A 16,941-nucleotide genomic window follows, 5' to 3' on the forward strand; every position below is an offset into this window, starting at 1 on the left:
AGAGGAAAAGAAAGAACCCATTTCGGGTGAGAAAGAAGAGAAAAGAAAAAGAAAGAAAAAATTTTTTGGAGCCAATTATTTGGTTCAAAAATTCATCCCTTGTGAGATTATGACTAAGTGCAAGGCCCTCTTCAAGTTGGTATAAATATTGGGGCAAGAAAACAATTTTTATCTCCAAGTGAAGGGCTTGAAGAAAGGTGAGAATTTCATGATTTTGTTGTGTTATAAATGGTATATGTATGTTGTAGTATGTGTGAATGAATGAAAAACATGGAAATTTTGTGTGTTGGAACTAGGGGTGTGTTGGCCGAATATGTACATGAAATTGCATGATTGTAATGGTTTGAATTCTTGTGTAAGTTAGTTGTAGTATGGTGGAAATTGTATTAGAAAGGAAAGTGGGATGAATTAGTGAGAGTTGGAAAATATAGTATGTTGGCCGTATGGTACTATGTGTAATATGGGATGTGAATTTGATTTTGGTTGTATGTTAATTGTGTTATGGCTTTGTGAAGTAGATTGAAGGATAATGGTTAAGCCAAAACGAAGAATTGTTTGTTAAGTCGTTGTCGGAAAGTATGTTGCGTTAGCCTAATGTCTTGAAATTGTGATTGACGATAACGAACTTGGAATATGAAAATGTGTTTATGAACTTGTATGTTGGAAGTTAGGAAAGATTGGAAAGGTAGTGATTTGATAGGAAGTTGAATGTTTGAGTAACTTATGAATGTTATGTGAATATGGTATGGATGCCTCCGATGTGTGTCGTAATGATTTTGATGGATAATGGATATGAAAATAATAAGTTTGATTGGAAATGCAAGTTTAAAACGAAAAATAACTCGTTGTGTCGAAAGATGGCTAATAATGCCATAGTGTATGAATTAGTGTTTATTGATGTTTGTTGTTGTTTGGATGTCTCCTCTGGGTTGTTGTGTTGCTAAATTGAGCCGAGCTAAGTCTCGGGGATGTCGTATATACAGAGGAAATGCTGCCGAAATTTCGGTAGGCAATTATGTGTAAAGTTACAGTATTGAAAGAATGAAACTAACCAAATGGTAAACTTGACCATTTCCAGATTTTGGACGAAATTTGGATTGACGCCGAGCGAGCATAAGGCGCCATCGAGGTATGTGAAGCACTTCTATACGTTCCAAGGCATGTTCTGGATGTGGTGGGCTCGGCCGCGAGCCTTAAGTCCGACTCTGTTCCCCGGAATTCGAGACGGAAAACCGCTCCAATTCCTTCAATTCAATTGAACCTATTTTCTTACAAATTGCCCTTAAAGTGAGATTTTGTACAAACTTTCCCCAAACGGAGTCGGAACACTTCCGAACGAGTATGGGTGACCTCATAAGGTCAATTATCAATAATTTACATATGTAGCCTCGGGTTGGTCCGAGGTGGGCCCACAGGGCCCGATACTCCCGGTACGATTTTAAATACTTCCATTTTGGGTCCGATTTTCTTTAAAAACTTCTGAACTATTATTTTGTGTATATTATGGCTATTTTGGTGCAATTTATACTACATGATTTCTGAATATCTGAGAATCCCATTCTGATAATAATCTGTCGTGCCTTCCCAACTAGGATATAGGCGCGTACTGTGCATATTATCTGGATATTCTGATTTTGGCTCGCCGTTTGGCACCCTTCAATTTGATCGAGTCTGTATGTTGAGTCTGTAGGTAGGTGGTTTCTCATTTATCGATTCGTGTCTGTCTCAATGCATTCTTTCACTGCGACCCGGGCCAGGTTTTGTTATCGTGCATATTTCTCTGCATTGTTCACCGCGTCCCTCGGCGTACGGGCCGGGATTTGTATGTCTGTATGATCTGTGTATGGGGATGGCGGCCAGGATGGCATCTGATCTGATTTGATTCTGTCTGTCCACCGCGTCCCGTACTAAGAGGGCCGGGTTCTGTTACCGCGCCCCCAGACAGGGCCGGGATCTGTATGAATATATGCGTGTGCCATCTGTATTTATAAAGCACACGCCTTTGTATGATTTTGTATGACTCTGTGCTACTCTGCATGCATAATTATGTCCGTCGTGCTACTGTCTGTCTGTTCGTCTGTGTTACGACTAATTCTGCATGTCCGTATGGCTTCTGCTTCGGTATGTCCGTATGGATTCAGATTCTGCTCGTCGGTCTGTATTATGATTCCGTCTGTCTGTCCGAACTATAATTCTGTCCATTTGTGTGTAACACGATTCTGTATGTCTGTCTGGATCATAACTCTGTCCGTTAGTTTGACTTATGATTTTGCCCGTTATATTTCTGTGACTCTAGTTCGGACTATGTTTATATCTGTTACGTTTCTGCTTTACATACTCGGTACATTTTCCGTACTGACCCCCGTTCTTCGGGGGCTGCGCTACATGCCCGCAGGTACAGACGCACCAGGTGAGACGCCGCCCGCGTAGGTTTCCGACTCTGCTTTTTGAAGAGCTCCTTTGACCCGGAGCATATCTTTTGGTATATATTTTCTGTCTTCTGTGTACTCCGTATGTGTGTATATTCTGGGTACGGCGGGGCCCTGTCCCGCCATATGATTTTGTATGTCTGTAGAGGCCTGTAGATAGATGTGTGGGTTACGGGTTTCGTCTGTATGTTAGCCTTATCGGCTTACTTGTAAATGTCTGTATGTTCAGGTATATATGTATATATACGTATGGTTGCGCGCGTGCCGTATTTGTATCGGCCTACTTCTGTACTTCTGTTTTGAAAAAAAAAAATCTGTATGGTTCGAGTTCGATCAGGTAGGTACGTATGGGTGCCCAGTTAGGGTACCAGTCGCGGCCCACGGGGTTTGGGTCGTGACAAAAGTGGTATCAGAGCGGTTAGTCCTCGGTATGTCTACAGGCCGTGTCTAGTAGAGTTCTGGTTATCGATGTGTTGTGCACCACATCTATAATCAGGAAGCTACAGGGCATTTAGGATGTTACCCTTCTTTGGATTCTTAGATCGTGCGATAGAACTGTATTAGTAGGATGATCCTCTCCTAACGATCTGTTATGTTTCAGTGATGCCTCCGAGGAAGGCAACAGCTGCCCAGAAGGGCAAGGCGAGGATTGAGGCAGGAGAGACCAGCCAGGCCCCGAGGGTTACCAGGGCCAGTGTACAGCCTGCACTTGAGGATGTGCCCCCGTCGTCTGGGTCTGTTACACCCCCCTTGCGGGAGGACATCAGAGCAGCAGGAGCTGCTAATCGGGAGACGGCTCCACCGCAAGCTCCTGAGGTTCCAGTGCCCGAGCCTCCAGCTCCACAGGTAGGGGCGGAGGGTAGGGCCATGCGAGATGCGGTTCAGCTATTGACCACATTAATGGCGGAGCAGGTTCGCAGGCATGGATTTGGGGGTGGTCGTACGGACAGGTATGAGAGCTCCAGGGCTCGCGAGTTTCTGACATGTGGTCCCCCAGAATTCTCCGGGACCAAGTCTGAGGAAGACCCCCAGGAGTTCATTAGAAAGATGGAGAGCACACTGCGATTGATTAAAGCTTCGCCGACTGAGTCTGTGGAGTTGGCTTCGTATCGATTATATGAGGTGGCAGCAAATTGGTATGAGTCTTGGCAGCTCTCCAGGGGTGACGATGCTCCCCCAGCGGTATGGGCCGAATTTACTAAGGCCTTTCTTGACCATTTTCTACCACCAGAGCTACGAAGAGCTAGGGTCGATCGGTTCTTGAACTTGAGACAGAATGGTAGAAGTGTTCGCGAGTACAGCCTAGAGTTCGATTCACTGGCTAGGTATGCACCCACCATAGTAGCTGAGATGGCCGACAGGGTGCACAGGTATGTGATGGGACTGGACTCTTATCTGATTGATGGTTGTTTGGCTGTGGCTGCTCAACCAGGGATGCATGTAGCCCGGGTACAGGCACACGCCCAGGGCATGGAGGACCGACGTAGGGAACGTCGGCCTGATAGGGGTTACGACAGGGGCCAGCCTAAGAGAGCCAGATCGGCTGGGTATTCAGAGGGATTTCAGAGCGAGCCTTCCCAGCGGCAGAGAAATAGGTATTCGTCCCAGCCAGCCTACAGTACGCCCCCACAGTTCGCAGGACAGAGCTCCAGAGGTCCCGGTCAGTCGAGGCCACCCATACCCCCGTGTTCTTACTGTGGGAGGCCCCACCCGGGGGAGTGTTACCGCGCTACGGGCGCTTGTTATTTTTGTGGGAGCCCAGACCATCGAGTCAGAGAGTGCCCACTTAAGGGCAGTTCGGGTTCAGCCCGGCCTGCTGGGTCCGTTGCAGGCTCATCTTCTCCTTCAGCAGCCATGCGCCCTGCGGGGCGAGGAGCACCAGCACCAGCACCAGCGCCAGCGGGTCGTGGCAGAGGACGAGGTGCAGCTTCTGGTTACAGCGGTCCTTCGAACCGCGTGTTTGCTTTAACCGGCCGGCAGGATCCAGGAGCGTCTTCGAGTGCACGCCCAGGTACGCCAGCCAATCCTTTTTGAGAAATGTATGTATGGATAATTTTGTATTTTGTTGAATCACGTGATCTCATACTTCTGGGTATTAGAAATAGTAAGATAAATGTTAATTTGGTAGATACCGAGATTCAGAAAGGCAATATGGTAATGGTATGACTTAGCCGGGGGTGGGACCCGCTACCAAATGTTTTCCGAAAATCTGCGAAGACCCCGATTTACTCTAAAATTTCGTGACAAAGGTCGTGAGGGGCAATCGGCGATATTATATTAGCCCTAACGCGTCAAAATGCATGAAAGTTTCGGAGTTAAGCGTGCTCAAGCCAGAGCAATTCTGGGATGGGTGACCCCCTGGGAAGTAATGCAAAGTTTTGCACAAGTGCAGGTATGACTGATATAAATGAAAATTTGGGGTAATTTAAAGGAAAAGAGAATGTATGGAGTAATTAGCGCCTTTACAGACACCACATAGTCCGACGCGGATTAAATGGGCAAAAAGCAAAGGGTGCGATACCACTCGGAAAATTTAGCGAATCTGGATAACAGTCAGCAACGACCCGAATGTTATCAGGGGATAGAAAACGCCCAATTACATCATAAGTTAGTCTGGTATGGCGATGGTTGTAAAAGGAAAGAGTGTATGGATAGTAGGGAAGAAGAGAGATAAAAAGGGCAAATAAGAAGAATCTTTGAAAAAGTCAATAAGCGACACCCAAGACGATTTGTATGATTCATACTGAATACGTTCCTGTCTGACATGTCTCTGTACGATTAACCCTGATTACGAATCTGTCTGACACACCTCTGTATGTCTGACTCTGGATATAAATCCGTCTGGTGTGCCTCCGTACGTCTAATTTTGGTCACGCATCTGTCTGATACATCTCCGCATGTCTGATTCTAAGTGTGACTCTGTATGATACATTTCTGTAAGCCTGATTCCGATTTCGAAATCCGTCCGATACATTTTTATACATCTGACTCTGATCTCAGATCTGTCTGACATACTTCCGTATCTCTTCTTTTGATTATGAATCTATCCGCCATAGTTTGGCATGTCTGCTTCCGATTACGAATCCGTCCTATATGCCTCAACGCGTCCGGTTCCAGTCCTGAATCTATTGGTAAGAAGTGTCTGGTATGAAGTGGGATTATATTGATGCGGTAGGGATCTCAGGAGTGTAACAAGGAATAGTATGGACTATGACGTCTGGAAAGCGTTCGTCTGTTACAAGAATATAGCTTATGGTTCGACAATTACGTGGGGTACGAGAAGATATATTACGAAGGCATTTGAATCAGTGATGTGAAAAATTACCCCATGATGTTGGTAAAGAAGCCATGTCGGGAAGTCAGTAAAGGATGACTATAAAGAGAACCCTCCCGGAGTAGTATGACGCCCCATAAGGTCAATTTAACATTCGAGGACGAATGTTTCTAAAGGGGGGGAGGATGTTACATCCGACATTTTCGCTGGTTCGAAAAATTCAAGGTAAATTGACTTGTAATGAATGAGGCCACAATTGGACACTACTTGGTATGAATGTGTAAGTTATGAATATAATGGTGTGGAATTACGAAAGGTGGCCAAGGGAAAAATTGGAATTTTGGAAACTTGCCTTATGAATTGCAAAACATAGCCAAATTGGGCTTAACAAGAATTAATGAAATGAGGCCCAACTTTAAAGGGCCCAACCGGCCACCCTATGTCAAGGCCCATGGATTAATTAAATCCCATGGGAAACTATATATCAAGGATAAGTCTTAAGAATATTCAAGAAGTTTCAAGATCATAAAAATTGAGAGGAAAAGAAAGAACCCATTTCGGGTGAGAAAGAAGAGAAAAGAAAAAGAAAGAAAAATTTTTTTGGAGCCAATTCTTTGGTTCAAAAATTCATCCCTTGTGAGATTATGACTAAGTGCAAGGCCCTCTTCAAGTTGGTATAAATATTGGGGCAAGAAAACAATTTTTATCTCCAAGTGAAGGGCTTGAAGAAAGGTGAGAATTTCATGATTTTGTTGTGTTATAAATGGTATATGTATGTTGTAGTATGTGTGAATGAATGAAAAACATGGAAATTTTGTGTGTTGGAACTAGGGGTGTGTTGGCCGAATATGTACATGAAATTGCATGATTGTAATGGTTTGAATTCTTGTGTAAGTTAGTTGTAGTATGGTGGAAATTGTATTAGAAAGGAAAGTGGGATGAATTAGTGAGAGTTGGAAAATATAGTATGTTGGCCGTATGGTACTATGTGTAATATGGGATGTGAATTTGATTTTGGTTGTATGTTAATTGTGTTATGGCTTTGTGAAGTAGATTGAAGGATAATGGTTAAGCCAAAACGAAGAATTGTTTGTTAAGTCGTTGTCGGAAAGTATGTTGCGTTAGCCTAATGTCTTGAAATTGTGATTGACGATAACGAACTTGGAATATGAAAATGTGTTTATGAACTTGTATGTTGGAAGTTAGGAAAGATTGGAAAGGTAGTGATTTGATAGGAAGTTGAATGTTTGAGTAACTTATGAATGTTATGTGAATATGGTATGGATGCCTCCGATGTGTGTCGTAATGATTTTGATGGATAATGGATATGAAAATAATAAGTTTGGTTGGAAATGCAAGTTTAAAACGAAAAATAACTCGTTGTGTCGAAAGATGGCTAATAATGCCATAGTGTATGAATTAGTGTTTATTGATGTTTGTTGTTGTTTGGATGTCTCCTCTGGGTTGTTGTGTTGCTAAATTGAGCCGAGCTAAGTCTCGGGGATGTCGTATATACAGAGGAAATGCTGCCGAAATTTCGGTAGGCAATTATGTGTAAAGTTAGAGTATTGAAAGAATGAAACTAACCAAATGGTAAACTTGACCATTTCCAGATTTTGGACGAAATTTGGATTGACGCCGAGCGAGCATAAGGCGCCATCGAGGTATGTGAAGCACTTCTATACGTTCCTAGGCATGTTCTGGATGTGGTGGGCTCGGCCGCGAGCCTTAAGTCCGACTCTGTTCCCCGGAATTCGAGACGGAAAACCGCTCCAATTCCTTCAATTCAATTGAACCTATTTTCTTACAAATTGCCCTTAAAGTGAGATTTTGTACAAACTTTCCCCAAACGGAGTCGGAACACTTCCGAACGAGTATGGGTGACCTCATAAGGTCAATTATCAATAATTTACATATGTAGCCTCGGGTTGGTCCGAGGTGGGCCCACAGGGCCCGATACTCCCGGTACGATTTTAAATACTTCCATTTTGGGTCCGATTTTCTTTAAAAACTTCTGAACTATTATTTTGTGTATATTATGGCTATTTTGGTGCAATTTATACTACATGATTTCTGAATATCTGAGAATCCCATTCTGATAATAATCTGTCGTGCCTTCCCAACTAGGATATAGACGCGTACTGTGCATATTATCTGGATATTCTGATTTTGGCTCGCCGTTTGGCACCCTTCAATTTGATCGAGTCTGTATGTTGAGTCTGTAGGTAGGTGGTTTCTCATTTATCGATTCGTGTCTGTCTCAATGCATTCTTTCACTGCGACCCGGGCCAGGTTCTGTTATCGTGCATATTTCTCTGCATTGTTCACCGCGTCCCTCGGCGTACGGGCCGGGATCTGTATGTCTGTATGATCTGTGTATGGGGATGGCAGCCAGGATGGCATCTGATCTGATTTGATTCTGTCTGTCCACCGCGTCCCGTACTAAGAGGGCCGGGTTCTGTTACCGCGCCCCCAGACAGGGCCGGGATCTGTATGAATATATGCGTGTGCCATCTGTATTTATAAAGCACACGCCTTTGTATGATTTTGTATGACTCTGTGCTACTCTGCATGCATAATTCTGTCCGTCATGCTACTGTCTGTCTGTTCGTCTGTGTTACGACTAATTCTGCATGTCCGTATGGCTTCTGCTTCGGTATGTCCGTATGGATTCAGATTCTGCTCGTCGGTCTGTATTATGATTCCTTCTGTCTGTCCGAACTATAATTCTGTCCATTTGTGTGTAACACGATTCTGTATGTCTGTCTGGATCATAACTCTGTCCGTTAGTTTGACTTATGATTTTGCCCGTTATATTTCTGTGACTCTAGTTCGGACTATGTTTATATCTGTTACGTTTCTGCTTTACATACTCGGTACATTTTCCGTACTGACCCCCGTTCTTCGGGGGCTGCGCTACATGCCCGCAGGTACAGACGCACCAGGTGAGACGCCGCCCGTGTAGGTTTCCGACTCTGCTTTTTGAAGAGCTCCTTTGACCCGGAGCATATCTTTTGGTATATATTTTCTGTCTTCTGTGTACTCCGTATGTGTGTATATTCTGGGTACGGCGGGGCCCTGTCCCGCCATATGATTTTGTATGTCTGTAGAGGCCTGTAGATAGATGTGTGGGTTACGGGTTTCGTCTGTATGTTAGCCTTATCGGCTTACTTGTAAATGTCTGTATGTTCAGGTATATATGTATATATACGTATGGTTGCGCGCGTGCCGTATTTGTATCGGCCTACTTCTGTACTTCTGTTTTGAAAAAAAAAAATCTGTATGGTTCGAGTTCGATCAGGTAGGTACGTATGGGTGCCCAGTTAGGGTACCAGTCGCGGCCCACGGGGTTTGGGTCGTGACATTGAATTAACTAACGATGGTGCGAATTCTCTCTTGAAGGTAGAAACGTGATATCGAAGGAGAACAAGCAAGCGATAGCTTAGTTAAACGTCAAAGGTATGTGATGCTAGTCCTTTCTTTCTAATTGCATGAATCTTTTAGCATGATTTTCCTTCCTCTTCGTGAGCTCCTATATTTCGGAAAGCTAAAAGCCTATGTTTATGAATAGCTATATAAGATAAGAGACGTGATATGATGATCCCATAATGATGATGATGCTATTTATTGCTTACACTCACCTTATATGCTACTTCCTTCAAGGTGAGGCAGAATGTCAACAATTGCTCCATAATGAAATCGGGGGGTCACGACCTTACGTCACCCCGATAAAGTAAAGTTGTTCATAAGCCTTATGTATGTATTATGATAAGTATGTTACGATAAGAATATTATGATGAGCATGTATGATGATGATATAACACAGCGCTTAGTTGGCCGGGCAGTCACCGCTAAGGCGGGCAGCTATATGATACACCATGGCCAAATGGCATGGGCAGACACCACTAGTGGGCGGCATGAGATGATACCCCGGACGCGGGAGGCCTGGACGCAGGCTAATGTTATAATTATCACCCGATCCGATATGGACGAGAAGCTTATATATATTACTACATCGTACCTATATGGGCGGGCAGCTTATAAATTATGCATATATGACATGATGATGATTATGAGTAAGCCAGCATGCATTATTTCTTTTACACTTGACAGTCAGATACAGTTATTCCATATTGATATCTCTTTTATATCATTGCCTTATTTCTTTGTTTATGCCTCTCATACTCAGTACAATGTTCGTACTGACGTCCGTTTTCTTTGGACACTGTGTTCATGCCCACAGGTAGACAGGGAGGAGAGCTTGACCCAGATCCGTAGTAGCTGTCAGCTGATTGAAAGCACTCCTTTGTCCCGGAGGTGCTTGATTATTCTTTTATGTATAGTCATATATATGTATTTTCGGGCATGATGGGGTCTTGTCCCGTCCTTATGTGTAGCACTCCAGTAGAGGCTCGTAGATGCGCAGTGTGGGTTAGATGGTCTCACGAGATGCTATTATATGTATATATTATTTTGATGGCCGAGAGGCATATGTATATAAAAGTATTTATGTTTCCATATAAAATATGATTTTCCTACAATTTGAGTATTAATTTGACAAAAGAGCATTAAATGAGTAAGATGAGTAGTAGAACGAGTGGTGCTCGGTGGCTAGCCCCGGGTACTCGTCACGACCCCTAGCTGGGTCGTGACAACTGTCTAGTTTGATGCTCTTCTGTACTACTTTGGTTGTCAAATTTTGTTTGAAATCCTGAGTTCTCAGGACTGATTGAGACCCCTAAGACCTTGAGGAGCTGATGGACTCAGCTTGAGGCTCTACTATTTGTTTTCTTTTTCCTGAATTGTTGAGCCTTCTGCTCTTTCTATTTCTATGCCTTTGGTTGAGCACCAAACTGTCATCTTGTGGTTATTTTTTTCCTTGTCTGTGCTCAATCGATCATTTGAGTGCATATTTTTGTCTTCATTGTTAGCTCTGTGCAGAGTCAGGAGCAACCTAGTATTTAATAAAAATTCTTGTAGTTGTCTTAATTGGCTGACTAGACACTAGAGATTGTATTGAGCTTGAATAAACCATCATATTAGGTTAGTTTTATCAGTTTGAAACTAAGTATTAATCTTAGCTTAGGTCTGAACATTGCTTTAAGGTCAAAAGATAATCAGGTGGTAGATTTGATTATGGACTTAGGATTTATGCGTAAGACTTAGGACTAGATACATAGGGATATACCTTTGATATACACATCACCTGCGTATATCATGGTATATGAGGTGTACATTTGAATAAGTTGGCTTTGTAAAAATGAGTACAAAAGGAGATAGAACTCATTAGACTTAAATGTCAGTCTAATTTGGACTTAGCATAAATCTGGGCCTAGCCCATCTCATTTAGTATAAGAAATAGCCCATATTTACACTTAGCCAAATAAAGAGCTCGGGCAGAACTGTGGAAGTGTATCGATGGCCCTTTTAGGCCTAAAGTTGAAATTGTACATGCATATACGTGTGTTTCATTTTATGTATATGCATACGTTATATATATAATAACGATAAGTTCAGTAGTATAATTTCTAACCGGATTACCCCTTTTGTTTCTCCTCTTCACTCACGCCAATTGGGCCTGGTCAAACCAAGCCTGTTGGACTGAGGCCCAACAGACCAATCTTTCAAGTTATGGTCAGGTCCAACGAAGAAATGAAGCTATATCGGAGAAAACGCACTGAAGGCCCAGCCACGGGTGAAAATGGCCACTAGGGGCTTGGTACTGCCCTAGCCTATCTTTTCTCTTCTATTTATTTATTATGTCCTCTTATTCTTCAAATTGTTGTATTGTATTCACGCACTTGTAAAACTCATATTATAGTGAAATCCCTTATGGTTGAACTAGACGCCTTAGGACAACGGTACTTATGTCATTTAGTCGACTTTAGTTCCCCAAACGAACTTCAAACAAATCGGTTTAATTGTAATATTTTCAAAGTTCAAAATAGAATGAAAATTGGTTTTTTGATACAAATTGATAAGTAAGGATAAAGGAGTTTTCAAAATATCAGAACCAAAGATCACATTTTGCAAAACTGAACACAAATTTCTTCTGGATTTAAGTTTAACTCGGTGATTTTGGGCCAAGCCCCAACGATCAAAACAAAATGATTTTAGGTCCAAGGCCAATAGCAGAAGAAAGAGATTTGGGCTGAAGCCCGCCTAGGACAAAAAAGCATTTTGGGACAAAAATCTCCTTTTCCACTTGATTTTCAAAATTGGAAAGAATGAGGGTTTTGGGCCAAAATCGCACTGATTTTAGAAAAGAGAAAAATGAGCATACAGTTTTGGGCTAAAGCCCACTCATCTTAAAGAAATAAGACATACAATTTGGGCTAAACCCGCCATAACTTCCCTTTAAACAAATATCTTGGGCCTAAGCCCCAAAGAACAAAACCGTCTTTTGCGCACAAACACATATGAGAAAAACAGATTTATAAGGGCAAAACCAAAACCACTTTTTACAAACCGGACTTATTCAAATAAGTGACACGCATTAGTAATACAAGCCTTTAGGATAAGACGTTCTAACATATTATACTGACCCGAAACAAAGTGTGTGGTTGAAAAGAAGAAATAAACACACTCGTCATGTATATATTTTCAAACAAAACATTCTTTATCTCTTTTCGAAACAAAACCGACTATCCTTATACATGAAAGGAGCCTATTTTTCCCGGATATTATAAATCCAACTACCCTATATATACAAAAGGGACGTATTTAAATCCTTTCAAAACAAAATAATATGTAATCAATGACAAATATTTTATAAAATGCGAAAAATAAACACTAAATAAGCAATTTAAGCAAATAATCACACACTGGGATTCGAAGGTCAACCGTATAGTACGGATCCTTAATATTGGGGTGCCTAACACCTTCCACAGGGGATCATTAGAATCCTTACCTAGAACTCTGGATTACAAAGGATTTTCACTGTATTTGAATAAGCCCTTCCCTATTGTTTTTTCTAATTTCCAAAAAATTAGGTGGCGACTCTTTTTCAAAACAAAGTTCGAAAGAGCACCAACAAACTCGTAGTAGCTTTCCGAATGCTAACCTCGCCCGCGAAATACAAACCGTAACAAATGGTGACTCTGCTGGGGACTTAAATGTTCTAACCATAAGGATTCCAGTATAATATGAGTTTATTTGTTTTAACTGTTTATGTGTTTATTTTCCCGCAATTATAACTGTCATTATATGCATATCATAACTTCGCCACTCCTGACATTTATTTTACATTTTGTTCCTAAGGCGACTTCACGGAGCACGCGGTAGTTCCTTCACTATAAAACAAAATAGTTTTTCTTTGGAACCATTGTGAGACGAGGTTGGTTTGCGGTCGTCCAACAGCCCTAACAATTCAGCCCCAGTTGTCTGCTCGGGTTCCCGGTCATTTGTAAAAGCCCACTCTAGTGATAACTAGGATAGAGCGAAGCTAAAACCCTACCAAACTAGAGCATTCATACCTAGATGAGCCTTGGATATCTCAAACTTACCTGAGGCTTACTAAGAAGACTACCCCGTGTTCAGACGGTCTACGACCCGAAGACACCAAATCTCATTTATGTGCTATGTGGAAACAATGCTTGCGCCTATGAGTTAAACCATTGGCCCTATGGGAAGGGGAGAATCTTAAATGTGTTTTATTTTGTAGATGGAAAGAAGAATCCAGTTTGATATTGTCATCACGGCTCCGGACCTGCTTAGAGCTTGGTGGAAGTGGTTAGGTGATGGGCACCATTGGACTATCAGTTGCACCCTAGGTCATCTACCCTCGATCATGACCATCAAGGGTCACCCATAATTAAGGGAAGTGTTGGCCGGATATTGGGACAGCAAGGAAATGTTGTTCCGCTTTGGAGATATTGAGATGACACCCACCCTAGAGGAGATTAAGGATGCTATAGACAATAATGGAACCTGTCTAAGGAGAAGACACAAGCCAGACCATAACTTGTTGTTCCCTGAAAGGCCGCCAGTCAGCCAGATTCAGAAATATCTTGCTTTGACCCAAGCACCTTGGGCTTATGGGCCTACGGTAGCCTTCAGAGATTTGTACCGGAGATTCGGGAAACCATCGGGTACACATTGTATCAGGAAGAGTTCAAGAGTCGAGAAGAATGGGAAGCCACCAGGCCTTTAGCAGTTGCCATCGCACTTTTAGGTACTATGGTATTCCCAGGGGACGGATCATTGTCCATAGACACACGAGTCATATACCTGGCCCGACCCTCTTTCACGGCATAACCAAGGATCAGGAGACTCGTTATGTCGATCTCACTCCTATCATATTGCTAGATATCTTTCGAGCTTTAGACAGGTGTTGGAACTATTTCAGATACTTCCAGGGATGTAGCATGTTGTTACAGTGGTGGATTGTAAAACACCTTCGCATGGAAAAAGAGGTCCAGGGTTTGAGTCGTCACAATAGGGTCGATCATCTCATTGATTACTGCTCAGGTTTGGGCTATATGTCCAAGAAGACGTGGGCTATCTTCCTCGCAGTATTGACTGAAGACAGAATCTAGTGGATGTTCCCAGACTTCCTTTCTGAGACTGTGGTAATAAACAGACGAAACTGCCCATTCCTACCTTTTGATGGTGTCCGGGGGACTCTCCCCTACTATCCCTTCCGAGTTTTGAAATAGTTTGGGAGAAGACAAGTGATACCCCAAGTAGGGAATACCGAGCAGTTCATCATAGAGCACACAGGAGAGAAAATCCCGTATGCCAAGGAGATTCTTTGAGAGTGGAATGGGCGCAAGAGATTGGGGCTAGAAATAATAGCCCCCGATAGGTTCGAAGCAGGATGCGATCCAAGGTACCACATCTAGCTACAAGGTCACCTAGACGGCACCAACGCCCCGAGACCCATACTTCATCACACTTTCAAAGATAGATCCGCGCAAGATGAGGTTAGGGTTCGCCTGGTTGAGAGGTAAGCTAATGATAGGGACTCCGAGTATTTAGAGAAGATGGGGCATGATCAGGCCACTATAGCCGGTTTGATTCAGGAAGGGGACAACTTGAGGGAATGTTTGGAGAAGGTCGATGGACGCTTGGCTACTATTCTGGACGAGACAGATCCAGTCATAGTCAGGATGGGACTGTATCAGGCACGTCTTCACATTCAGATCGCCTTTCGAAGGGCCAAGAAGGCCAAGACAGATTGAGTCTCGACATCAACAGTTGGGGGAGAATTCTGCTGATTCGCCGCTTTCGTTATTTATTATATATAGCCCTATGTCATTTTCATCATTTTTGTAATCCCCTCGGGGAAGATATTATTATTATTATTATTATTATTATTATTATTATTATTATTATTAGTGAATGATGATTTTCGGGGCAATGGTTCATCTTTACAAACGGCGCTTGCATGTTTCAAACGATTAGGACAACCTTGGCTAAAAACGCCTTAGGAACACGAGTAGTGTAACTCTTTACAAAATACATGATTATTTTCCACATGCTTCACATGCATATTTGCTATATATGGTATCATGTATCAAAGTCTGAGTATGATTGATCCAATGTTTAAAATTACATACCTAAAATAAAAACCAATTGACTTAAAGACTTACCCTAGTTTATCCCCACTCAAAAAAGGTTGAGTTGAAAATGGCAACTAAGGAGTTTAGAATATGCTCACCCTAGGAGAGACTGCTGAAATGCTATGACTCAAGGTTCTGCAAATGGAAGGACATCTTCAGGAAATAGGCCGAAAGATTGAGAAAGTCGATAAGTTGCTGGATCTAGTTGGTTACCCATCGAAAGGGATACCACAAGAACAATACTATGAAGAGGACGTCTCTAAAGAGGTGAGAAAGCTGGTGCTGAACTACATACCATTGGAAAGGAGGCCGGAGACGCATCGAATGGGAGTCCCGGAAGAGGAAAACGAGAACCAGGGAGTTGAATCCAACCCTTGGCTAATAGAGTCGGACCTGCAAGAAGAGTCGGAGCCTCAAGAAGAAGCCCTCGAGCCACGAGAATTTGAAGAGGAACAGCCCGAGAGAGCTGAACCTCAAGATATGGATATGGAACAGAAAGAATCTTAACCTGTAGACATAGAAGCTAAGAGAGACCTGGAACCTCTAGATATGTTCCCCGAGTTCCAGGTGGCAAGACATGATATGGACGAGAAATCTGACTACTACAAACCCACTGACGAAGGATCCGACTACTACGAGCTTTCACCGGAACCAGCGGCTACATCCACGATGGAATCAGGGAACTTTGGAAGAGCAGTTCCTCATTCCCCCGTTTGGTAAGGAATAGCCTTCAAAGCCCTCGAGTGGATCCTCGACACATTAGCTGAAAAGACCTATTCGAGAAGATGCAAACCACCGAAATACCCTGCGCCACCCGAGCTCGATTACCAGCCCCTGAGTTGGTCTATACTTACAAAAGATGCCCCTTTCATCGCAATTAAGCCGGTCATACTCTGAACGAGTGTTTAGGTCTAAGAAAAACTGTTATACCTCGCATTTCCAATGCATGAGTATGGCATGTACCTCATCGTAGTAATGGGGTATCAGAGACATCCCAGGTTGCTTTGAAAGGCACAAGCCATGGAAAGTACGTAACAACGAAGAAAACGGGTGAATTACGATCTCGTAAGTCGTAATCAGGAAAAAGTACTTTGAAACGTAAGAACATGGCCATTATTAGTGTAATAAGTGATAAATTCCATGTGTGGATAATTTCAGAATATTTCGAGATCGAGCAAATTGAAGAAAATAAGTTCGACGAAAATTTGAGAAACGCGAGATGGGTTTTAGTCAACTTTGGAGGCGCGTACCTCATAGTATATGTGGAGTTTTAAGGTATTTCAAAATCCTAAAATGAAGTTCGTTGAGTCTAGTTTGTAATGCAACAAACCGTTCATTGATAGGACATCGGAATAGGGAATTATAGACGTTACAAACTGAACTGTCGATGCAGAAATAGCATTCCCGCGGTACCGCTACAGTACCGCTACAGTATTGAGAGAGAGGTTCGGGCTACTATTCACGGGGGGGGGTACTGTTCACGGCGTCACTATTCACGGCGCTACTATTAAGGTAAGGTTTAATATTTTCCTACCTATTTTAGAAGATGATTAGTCTTTGTATGAATTGGTGGATGTGGAAGAAATTGCAAGAGTTGTGTATGTTGATATAGAAGTGGAGTTTGAGCCGTATGGGGCCAATTTAAACTAGCTATGGTAAATGAAGTTTAATTAGT

This window comes from Lycium barbarum, chromosome 8, assembly GCF_019175385.1.
Source record: "Lycium barbarum isolate Lr01 chromosome 8, ASM1917538v2, whole genome shotgun sequence".
In the NCBI taxonomy this organism is placed as follows: domain Eukaryota; kingdom Viridiplantae; phylum Streptophyta; class Magnoliopsida; order Solanales; family Solanaceae; genus Lycium; species Lycium barbarum.